Here is a 12,343-nt window from a genome sequence, read left to right as displayed (position 1 = left end):
ATATTATCTATAAAAATTACAAATTCAATGCAATTTCTATCAAAATTACAATACCTATTTTATTTTACAATAATGTATAAGTTAAGTTAAAGATTTACAAGGATCCACAAATATCCATGTTAAACAGTGGTATATAAGTCATACTTATGAAATTTATTTAATAAAACTTCAGTAATCAAAACATAATAATTTAAAATAAGACTGCACATCAAAGAAGTCAGTTGAACAGAATTGAGTGCCCAGGATGGAACCCACACAAAGTAGAAACAATGGATTCTAACAAGCATCCTAAAAGGATTAAATGAAAAAGAAAAATTCTGTTAAGCAAATTGTGCTTGGAAAATTAGATATCCACATATAAAGGAAAATAAAATTAAAGCCTTATTTTTCACCATACACAATTACCAAATAAACAATGATTAAAGAGCAACTGAATTAAGTCAGTCTTAGAAAGGACAAATGCTGCCTTTTCTCTCATTTGTGGGTCTTTGATATAAACACATAAAATTATATATACACAGAGACACGAAAAAAGTGAAACTGTATGGAGGACAAAAGTCAACTAACTAGGCAAGGGATGAGAAAGGGAGGATATTAAGAAATGGTCAGAAATGTATACAACATTATGTAGATGTATGAAAATGACTTTATGTAATCAAATTTATAAAATAAAAGAATTTGTAAATATTTACATATAAAATTCTGACCACAAAACTCTTAGGGGAGGAACAAAAAAGGAAGCTTTTGAATGTTATATTTGATATTGATTACCAGAAAGTAAGTTGAAAACGTAAATGTTAAGAAAGTAAGACTACATTAAACTAACAAAAGTTCTGTTTTGAAAAGTAAAGGAGCAATTTGAAGGAATCCATAGTAGAAAATATTTGAAAGCTAATTATATTATAATTTCTTTTATTTTTGTGTATGTATGTCTCTGTCTCTCTCTGTCTCTGTCTCTCTGTCTGTCTCTATCTGTATGTGTGTGTGTGTGTGTGTGTGTGTGTGTGTGTGTGTGTGTGTGTGTGTGTGTGTGTATGTGTATGTGTATGTAAATATACGTGAAATGCTATGAAGAGACCAAAAGAGGGCATCAGATGCTCTGGAGCTGGAGTTATAGGCAGTTGTGAGTTTCCCATCATGGGTCTGGGACCAGAACTTTCATTCTCTGGATGAACCGAAAGCACTCTTAACTGCTCCATTATTTCTTAAAAATTCTATAGTTGCCAGTGGATTAAAATGCAAAATATGTAAAAAGACTATAAAACTCCTTATCAAATACAAGTAAATAAACAAAACCAACCAACTTCCCCTTCAAAATGTAGAGAAACATAGTCTAAGTCAAACTAAACCAAATAAAACAAAAATAACTGACATATTTTCAAATATTTTATACAAACTCTCAGTAAGTTAATGTAGAGAGATTCAAAATAACTAAATATTATGTCAAACAAACTTTAAACACCAGGCATATTTATGCTGTAAGTGTTTGTATGGCCATGTACTTTTTTTTTTTTTCCAAGACAGGGTTTCTCAGTGTAGTTTTGGTGCCTTTTGTGGATCTCACTCTGTAGACCAGGCTGGCCTCAAACTGATAGAAATCTGCCTGCCTCTGTCTCCCAATTGCTGGGATTAAAGGACTATGCCATCACCACCCGGCAGGCCATGTACTTTTAAAAGAAGACATATAGAACCTTTGAGTATTATTGATGGATATTTAAAGTGGTTCTACCATTATGAAATGAATGGGCCAGAATGTGACTCCATCTTAGACACAGAACAACTCCATTGTAAAAAATGACCTTAGCCAAGTTTAGCCAATCAGCTAAACAGTTTCAAACCTGGCCTTATAAAGCCTGTGGGGAGGGGTGGCGGTGCAAAGTTACAGAATATGGCTATTACTGATCATATATGACTAAAAAGCTTGCAAAGGGTGGAACTTTTACTAGCCTGATCTACTCAACATGCACCCCATGTAACTGCTACTTGACTGACCAATTAGAACAAAGATTATATCTTCATGCTCAGAATGCCCAAAGTCCTTTGTTAAAGGGGCCGAATGCCTTTGTCCCTGGTCATCATTGCTATTTTCTGTAGATGATCAACCCTTGCATGCTGGCTATTTCTGCAGAATAAATGCTCTTTGTGCTTATGTACTAGTTGAGTTTAGAGTCTTCAGCAATTCTCAGATTCTATTAAAGAAAAACAATTTTATTCCCTAAAAAAATCTTTAAAATAAATTATAATATCCAATGTTTCTATTTTTAGATATATATTCAAAGACACTACAATTAAGTAGATATCATAAAGAGATATCTACATTTCCATGATCATTATGGAATTGTGATATGGAAATAACTTTATGTTCATTAGGGTAGAGACAAGAAAACTTCTTTTTACATACAATGAAATATTATCCATCATTTAATAAGGAGACCCGGGCATACACAACAAAGTAGAATGATCTCGAGGTCATTATGAAAAAATATAGTAAAACTGTCACCAAAGGATGACCACAGTATTAATTTACTCAGATGAGCTTTCTCTAATTTTCAAACTCATTTAAGCCAAGAATACTTATTAGGAGTTGGGAAAATGGAAAACAAAAACTCTGGTCAATGGGTACCATAACTAAGTTACACACAACTAATAAGTTCTAGAAGTCTGCTATAAAGCATTTTGTCTATTGTTTAAGTATAATTCTTACTCCAGGAACGCCCATGCAGGCTGACTTTGTGGTAGAATGCCCTGGAAGGTTGGAACTGACAAACTTGCCGCCATCCAGGCCTGGATTCAGCACTTTGAGACTTTCCACCCCAATAGCTACTCCTTCTAAGAGGTTCTAGAGAGAATGGAGGAGCCCTCCCTGCAGAACCAGACATCATTAACAAATAGGGGTGGTCCTAGGCCTGCCAGGCATCTCCCAGCAGGGAGCCACTACAGCTGCAGCTCTTGCTGCTTGGCCTGCTGTGAGACAGAGATCTTGACTTGTGTGAGAGAAGGCTATAGTGGATGAGGGAACACGTAGTCTTCCAGTAGGTTTGGCAGAGTGGTGTGAAGTAGCCTGGGGTATGTGCAGATTCAGTCCCCAAACACTCTTCCCAGCAGCATGATGATATGATGATAGCCCTGGATCTGAGCATTGACAGGATGACCAAGATGAAGAATGGCTCATTTTCTGGATTTGTGTGGTGGCTCACAGAGGCTTCCTAGTGAGACTATACTCAGGGTCAGAGAATCTCAGTTTGCTTTACTCAGCAAGGCTGAATAATGAGATAGTCTGGCTAGGGGCATGTTTACCAGTTGTTTGGAATAGTCTACATTTAGCTGTGTGGTGTGCTTTGATCTTGCAAGGGGGAGGTCTTTTGCCTCTCCCCTTGGCATATTATAAAAAGCCTTTTGAATAAAGCTCTGTGCTATATGGGTATTGACTCAGGGCCCTCCTGAAGCCTTCCTGTGTCTGTCTTTCTCCTCATCACTATCTTTCTACCTAATATTTCTTCATCTCTCTCTCCTCCACCCAAGAGCCCTTCAAAAGGTGGGAGCAGGCCAGAGCTAGTCTCCTACAGACTCCCACAGATTTGATACTACCCCTGGGGACCATGTTTTTATCCCTGGTCCATGATATTGCCCCAGGCCATGTTGAAGACTGAGTTTCACATGGATGTCTGTGGCCTGAGGTGCTGGTGGTATCCATGTCTATGTTTGTGGCTGACGATATGGCCAGAGGCAAGGAGGACATCTGTAGTTTGTGCTACCACAAAATGCCACCTTAGTGCCCATGGTCTGGATTGCTGCCAGAGTCCCTGATGATATCTGTGGCCTATGCTATTGCTGAGGGCCATGTTGGGACCCATGATCCTGCTGCACCTGGGAACCATGTTCATGTCTATAGCCAGTGAAATCAATGAAGGCCACGTGGATATCTGTGGTCTGCGCTACCACCTGAAGCCATGATGATGTCAATGGTTCTTGATGCCACCAAGGGCCAGGTTGGATCTGTGGTCCTGTAGTTTTAGGTCATGTTGATGTCTGTGATCCCTATTACCATTAAAGACCAGTCAGAGGTCTGTAGCCTGTGCTGCCACCTGGAGTCATGTTGATGTCCTTGGGCCAGGCTGCTGCCCAGGGCTATGATGGTGGTGGTGGCCAGTCCTATAGCAGGAGGCTGTGTGTCTGTACTGCCGCTGGAGAGCCATGACACATGCTGTTTCGGAGGGCATGTGGCTGTCTGTGATCTGAGCCGTAGCTACAAATTATATGGAAGTCTATGAATTGTGCTCCTGGTGACTGTAAAAAACATGGAAGCTACTTTTGCAGGTATTGATTACTTCAGACTCACAGTTGAGAAAGAGACTCATAGAAGTGTTCTGTCCCCCCAAAAGTAACTGCCTAGACAGGAAGCCATCTAGGAAAACTCTTAAAAATTGTGATAAAGATGCTGTAGTGTAGCTCTCCCCACAACTTATGGCTTCTGGAGGTGTGGGTAGGGAAAGGCTCCATTTTCTTCAAGAGGCTGACCCCTGGTACTTTGACCATGCTCTAGTGGATATATGACCAACATAAATTGTACTGTGGTTTTGAGTTTTTCTTTTTTTTTTTTTTCTTTTTCTTTTTCCTTTTATTTGAGGTGGGGCTGAGGTCACAAAGGGGGCAGATCTGAGATGACTGGGAAGTAACTATGATTGGGGTCTATTATGTGAAATACCCAAAAAATGAATAAAAATATCATATTAGAAAAAATAGTTTTACTCCAATTAAAAGAAAAATCATCCAAATCTCTGCATGATAAACTAGAAGCCACTGTTGAAAGTTGTGATAATTGGAAGGATATGACATTCTGAAATATTAGAGATAATTATTTTAGGTGTCACTTCTCCCTTAATAGAGATATATAAGCTGAACAATTTAAATCAAAACTACAGTGAGCTTTCTTTTTTCAGACAATGTTAGATGATTATGAATACTTATATATCACCAATGGGGAATATTCAGTAAGGAATGCCACCCCTAGCAATGTCCCATCAGCTTATAGACAAAGAGACTGGCCAGTGGACAGGACAGAGTGTCCAGAAATATCCACACAAAGACATAGTAAGATTATGTTAATGTGCCAGGCATAATGGCACATTCCTTTGATCACAGCCCTTGATAGGCAGAGGCAGAAGGATCTCTGTTAGTTAGAGGCCAATCTGGGCTACATACTGTGTTCCAGGATAGCCAGAACTACATAGTAAGACCCTGTTTAGAAAAACAAAAACAAAAACAAAACAAAAAAAAACTAAAAAATTATGATAACGTGACATTGTGGATGTTTGACAAAAATCTTATTTTCAGAAATGGAAATAAATGCTTCAACTGGATATTTATGTGGTTAAATATATTTGCTGTTAACCTTTGATGCATAAAATTTCAATTTCAGTGTATTTTGTAGCCATAATAAATAAAAGTTAGGAAAGATGATATTTATACAGTTTAGGGGACAATAAAGATTTCAAAAGGAAACACAGCTATATCAAGAAATATAGTAAATAAGAGTACATTAAAATTAAAATTTTGTCATCAGAGAGCAATATTAACATTAAAGGCCTCAGGCAGAGAACGCACATTTTCAACACCTACATAAAAGAAATAACTTGTCCCGAATACTTTATAAAACTCCTGAATTGATAAAGTAGAGGAATTATATAAATGACAAAGAAAGAATTTTACAGAAACCTCAAGAAAAATACCTAACTTTGGATCCAACATGAAAACAAATATTTTGCTAGGAGATATTAAAAAAGGAAAAGTCAATCCACAATTAAACTCCTCTATTTTAGTGCCTAAAGGTCTAACCTATTTTTTTAAAGATAAGTAATGGAAAACCTGATTTAGAAATATAACATTAAGAACTTTACTACAGTTTTAGTCAAGCTATAACCTCATTGGAAGTATATTTTATATTAAGTGGATATAATGCCACAAAGATTGTGTTCCTTGACATATATTCAAGAGAGAGCAATGGTAGCTTTTCCAGAAGGTTATGCACATTAATTTCAAGATAATATTATTTTGTGGGGTTTTAAGATGCCATAATGGACGAAGGTGCTTGCCAACAAGACTGATGACCTACTGCAACATGTGAGCAGTAAATACAGTTAATAAACTTTATCTTATTCCTTAACTAGGGAAGTGGTTAAGAGGAGGGCTATAGGCTGGGAAGCTAATGGGTCAGTTGTACAGTTCTGTCGAGGTGACATTTTATTAACAATGATAATTATAATATACCAGCATTCTTTCCTTTACCATCATAAATATAACAATTCTGAGACAAAATTAATTTACTTGAAAAGTAGAATTAAGTTGTGTCTCTAATAAATGTAGGAAACTTGACAATTTGTTCAGATTACTTTCATTAACTGCACATTTAGCATGAAAAAGACACCTTTAAAATACAAAATACAAAAAGTCGTATTTTTCTTCGAGTAAAGCTGCAAAAGCTTTTGTTCCTCACAAGCAGGTTTGATAATACAAAGATTTTCATTGACTCAATTAAAATATTTTTCAGTGTGACTGTCTCTGTACAAAAACTACAACTAAATTTACAGTTCAAGATTACAGCAGAAACAGAATTAAAGTGGGTTTATATTGAATATTGAAAGATGCCCTAAACTCTAACTTGTTAGTTCATTTTCAGCACACTTTCTAAAGATTCTTGCTATATCTCAGAGACCTTGGCAGGAATCATGATCTTTTTGACCAACTGTCATGAGATGTGATAATATCATATGTAATAAAATTTCATCTTACATTTGACTATAGATTTTCTTCTCCATGTACAATGGGTGTTCTCTGTTTTAATTTACAGATATATTGTAGAGAGTGGGATTTATTTTCATCAACCAATCTTTTTCCTTTTACATATGTAGTGTTTCACAAACTCAGGCTTTTTCTTTACTTGTATACAAAGTAACCTCATTTACATGACATTGCACAGTATAATTTTTCACTTTATTCAGATGACTAAAATATTGAACATGATGATTACTCATAATGAAAATGATGAATAAATAAAAACCTTCTTGATATACACAATATTGAAACTCTAGGATCATTTTATTATGAAAAATGAAGTGTATCAATAGCTGAAGCTGAAATTTTCATTAACTTTCAAAATAAGAAGTATGAAGTCAATTCATGAAGCACAAAAATGTGAATAAATGTTTTCTAAATGTGTCTAATAAAAGAAGTGTTTCTACAGTTAAGATAATTGGAATACATAATGCAAATGAAAACAAACTATATTGAGTGAAAAATAATTGTTACTAAAGAAAAGAATATTAATGATATGAAATACTGTTATTGTTCCCATTAAATAAGTAAATTTATACAAATGGTTATTGAGTAAACAATTTTGGAAAATGTACATAACATAAGTGGTTTGGAATGTCCACATGAGAGACTTAGATCAAGTTTTTATTTAGTTACAATATACAGGATAGTAGGTCATGAACCAAGTCTTGCTTACAAATCTATAAGGTGAAGTAGCTATTTATTCATGGAATAACTTACTGTTGTATTATTATATTTATTGTGGTTTAATGGATTAATCTCTGGAAGCTTGAAGGATTACACAAACCATTCAAGGTAGTAGGTAAGTATAAACTAACATTGAATGTAAGCAATTGTGTAACAAAAGAGCAGTTTAGAAAATAAATCATTTAAATCCATTCACCTGTCATTATGTGCCACTAAAATTTTCAGCTAATGATTATTTACTTCTTTAAAATGCAATGGTTGTTTGGTAGTGTATTCCAAGTACTGTGTTATTAAAACATATAATAATAATACTCCTCACACATGAGATAATTAGAATATAATACGTGAACATTAACACCTGAGACATTTTTAAATGATCACATCTTTTTTAACTTGTCATATACGTATTACTTATTTGATGGACCTGCAACAATATGGACACATCCATCATAAATGAGCAATTTATTGAGGATGAATGTACAGAGCAGCAAACAAGGAGAAATGTTTACAAATATGGGGTCTTGTTTCAATGTAGGTGCTCTAAAAATCAGTAACTGAGACAAAGTCACAAGTCTTAAGTGTGAGTTCACTATGAGAATAAAAAGAAGTAGAGAAAATACAAGACAAAAGCAGCATAATGGATACAATGGTGTATTTTTAAGATGGCTGTTTTCCACCTTGCTCAAATTTGCTAGGACCTTTGAAAAAAAACAAAACAAAGTAGCTCCCAAAAAGACAATGGATCAAGTTATTTAGTTAAAAGCCTGCAATTAACTACCCCTCAGATTTCTGAGATATGTCTAAGCAGTTTTCCACCTAGATTATTTTTTGAGAAAAAAATATGTCCTTCAAGAACATTGCTTATTTGTTTATAAATTTTCTGCATTATTCATGTTTCTTACACACAGTGACCAGTGTGTGTAAAAGTATTGATCCCATGCAAATTTCAATAACAGAATACATTGTTGAACTTTCCAAAGTGTTATCATGTAAATAGATTCGATATGCTAACTTTATGCTGTTTAAATTTATATTTTTATATTAAAATCAGAAAATGTCCATTCAGTATTCTCTAAAGAGTATTCATGTTCTATAAGTAATGTTCAGATATTGTCCTCCATTTTAGAAATATTTTGGTGTTTAAAATAATTGAATGCTGGAGATATCTAACATTGACTTCTGACTTCCATACACAGGTGTACATACACACACATGTGTAAAACACACACACATGCACACACACACACACACACACACACACACACACACACATACACACACACTTGAAAAATAATCTTCTCATTAACATTAGGGTCTGGAGACTTTCTTTCACCTGTGCCGGAATTTTGATTAGCTTGATCTTGTGCATGTCTGAATAGGTATCTACAGATTCCAGCAGATCATGAGTATGATAGCCATTACATATTCATCAGGAGGTGGAGTGGGAGTGTTGATAAAAGTCTCCTATTTGGGGGTGAACATAGAGCCTCTCCTTCTCATCACGTTGACCAATTATGTATCTTTGTATTATTAATTGCTACTCACTTCAAAAAGCAGTTTTTCTAACCATGCTTGAGAGGAGCCCAAGCCTATGGTTATAAACATAAATATTTATAAGACGAGTTGACAATGTCACTCCAGAAAAATAACAATTACAGGTTCTATCTAAATTCATGGGCTTTTGACCAGGACTACAGTACCAGATGTGGAATTTCCTCCTGATAATCAGGCCTTAAATCTAGTCGTAATGCAGTTTAAAAAACAGTGGTGTCAAGATTGCAACAATGAGCAGCTCACTCTTATGGAACACACTGTCTACCCTGGACAAGATTACTGGGATCCTCGTCCCTTAGTCAGGAACTATTGGCAGTTAATAGTTGCCCAGAGAGGGAGAAACCTTGTTTCTTGGGGGTATTTACATGAATAGATTCAATATGCTTCAGTGGATGGTCACACACCTGTGCACACATGGAACACACTGAATAGACTTGATGGTTTCTCAAAATAAAAATACAAAATTGGGAAAGGTACATATTTGGGAGACATTGGAGGAGTTGGAGGGGAAAATGGGACCAGATGTTACTGTTTTTCATTATATATGTGATTTTAATTCTCGAGGATAAAGATATTTACACTTTTTCGAAAGCCCTTAAGGGAGCTGAAGAGATGGCTCAGAGGTTAGGAGAACTCCCAGGTTAAGTTCAGAGTTTAAGTTCTCTTTCAAAGAACCTGGGTTCAATTTCCACATAGGATCCACATGATGGCTCACAACTATTTGTACTTTTAATCTTTTTTTGAAATATGTGTAATTTTTCCCTTTAAGGGAATTTGTATTTGGATTCAAACATGGAAGTGTATAATATATATTTTCATTTATTTTGTACATGCAACGTGATTATCTTCTCTTTCAAGTATATGTAACTAACTCCATGGAAAGGGTGCACACAAAAACACTCATTCAGGATAGTTTTTTAAAAAAAATCATTTATCACGAAATGTTTCTACATCAAGCAATTTGAAATATTCATACTTCAACGTAGATTTCTTTAATAATCCTGAACAAATTTGATTGCCTTAAATGAGTGTTGTGTGATTTCCCTCCTCACCCCAGGAAGAAGTAAAGAAACATTTGCTTATCCTAGATTGGGTAAAAATGACAGACTAAAGAAGTGATTACTGTTGTTCCAATCTTAGATGAGCTTTTAATAATAATAATAATAATAATAATAATAATAATAATAATAATAATAAAAACAGAGCCAGATATCAGGGTGAAAGCTGAAAGATCAGAGAAGCAGAGCAGCCAGCCATAAGCTCTTACCTCTATGAAATCTTCAGCCTAAAGAGAGTGAGTTCCTGTTTCCTCAAGACTTATATACCTTTCTCAGCCCTGCCATATTACTTCCTGGAATTAAAGGTGTGTGTGCTTCCCAAACAAAGGCATGAGATTTTAAGTGCTGGGATAAAGGTGTGTGCCACCACTGCCTGACCTGTTTCTAATCTAGTGACTGGCTTTGTCCTCTGATCCTCAGGCAAGTGTATTAGGGTACACAATATATCAACACAGATTACAGTTAAGTTTAACTTAATGTTAATGTTGGGGTGATACTTACAAGGTCAGAAGTAAATGGTTACTTACTGCAACATGGTGATTCAGTAAGATTCTAAAACAAAAATAAAAACACTGAAACTCTGGTGATGGTATACACAGCTGCATCTCTGAAGTTCCCTGTGTCATTCAGTTTAGATTTTTTTCTCTCCCAACAACTACTCTTTGCTTATGTCGCCTGCAGGATGGTCTGTGAAAGTCTTGTCATGTTAGGAAATCCTTGTGCTTTGTGAATTTCTGGAATTTTGTTTTGCTCCTTGCTTCCCTCCACAAAGGATTATTTCAGTGTGGAGGAACCAGCTGCCTAGCACTTAACTTCTTCCTCTGACACTTAATATTTGTTCTAATTTCTTACACAATGTTCTCTGACCTACGGAGGGCAATAAACAGATGTCTGTTTTTTGTTTTTTGTTTGTTTGGTTGTTTTGTTTGTTTGTTCATTTTTGCTTTCATTATTGCTGAGTATAAGGCTTACCTGCTGCAACACTCACTCATGTATTCTCAGCAGTTTGACATTTAAGAAACTGCAGTAATGATTGTCTTCTGAAACAAGCTTTTCTGAAAAAGAGAGAAAGCAGTAGAAATCTATAAGCATTAACAAAAATGTCTAGGAGACAAATTGATAGGCATATCATATCCATCTAACCGAACAATAGAAGTAGCATTTCTAATTAATCCTAATACCTTCCCAGCCATAGATTTTTCCCCTAGCTTACAAGACCAAGTATCTATCACTATGTATTGGTTCTGTACCCAATTGTAAAGTAGTTGGTCTTATCCATAGCAATCAAGTCACTATTGCAAGACTATGATTATCTTCTCATCCATTTGCATAATCAGACAGGACTGGCAATGACCACTTTCTGTGAGGGGTCAGCATAGTGGTTTCTACACCATAAAAGTGATTCAGCAGAGAGGAAGCCTCTAACTCAGAGCTAACATTGAGGCATTGCAACATCTTTAGCAATGGGGATTTATCATCTAACTCTTCAGTGTAACCCCAGCAGTAATAAGAAACTTGTTTTCTGTGTGACCTTTAGTGGCCTCCCTGGCCAACATCTCATAAGACAAATGTGTGAATTCTGAGTACAACACCTTAGACGATAGAATAGTCCATCTTGAAAGCAACCTTATAACTTCTTGGAGTCCCTCTTTGTAACCCTACAGGTTCATTGCATTCAAATGTTTTGATGTTTTTATTCTGCTTCCAGATGCTGGAGATAGCATTACATAGTAAAATCATTTTTTGGAAGATAGACATGATTTCTGCAAGACCACTGCTACTATTCTCCATGCCCCATCGAAGCAAATGCAAATGGTTTGGGATTCAGGGCCTAGAAGTTGTATAAAAAGACATGTTTTAATTTCCAGTTCATCAAGAAAAGACCCCAGCACATCCATCCACTCTTTCATTAAAAGGGCAATGTTAGGTATGGTGGCACAGATGGTGGGGTTGTTCATATTGATCAGCCTGGATCACGGTAAAGAGGAAATATGTCCTTTCTCACTACTGCCTTGGGTGTTTAAGCTGATTTCTAGGTTTGACAAGTTTAGGCTTGCATGGTGTCTGGCATTTTGTCATATTTACTCTTTAGAAACTCTGACTTGACACTAACCTTGCTCCTGTTGCTTTTGAGTGACCCAAACAGTCTCCATAATTTGCATACACTTTCTTTAAGAATTTCAACATTGCCTCTTGAATATTTTAATAGCTCA

The 12,343-nt window shown here is 35.7% G+C and overlaps 1 long non-coding RNA gene across 1 annotated transcript in view; it reads right to left on the bottom strand.

The window, feature by feature from the left end:
- Nucleotides 1-273: 273 nt before the first annotated feature.
- LOC121822342 (uncharacterized) overlaps nucleotides 274-12,343 on the bottom strand; it is a 365,427-nt gene continuing 353,357 nt past the window's right edge. Inside the window, exons 7-9 of the long non-coding RNA XR_006063362.2 lie at nucleotides 11,103-11,185; nucleotides 10,658-10,682; nucleotides 274-288 (exon numbers count right to left, since the gene is read on the bottom strand). This is a non-coding gene — a long non-coding RNA (uncharacterized LOC121822342). The remainder of the gene's footprint in view (nucleotides 289-10,657; nucleotides 10,683-11,102; nucleotides 11,186-12,343) is intronic.

This window comes from Peromyscus maniculatus, chromosome 14 (assembly GCF_049852395.1).
Source record: "Peromyscus maniculatus bairdii isolate BWxNUB_F1_BW_parent chromosome 14, HU_Pman_BW_mat_3.1, whole genome shotgun sequence".
NCBI lineage: Eukaryota > Metazoa > Chordata > Mammalia > Rodentia > Cricetidae > Peromyscus > Peromyscus maniculatus.
This window is presented reverse-complemented; position numbering and strand designations above follow the sequence as displayed.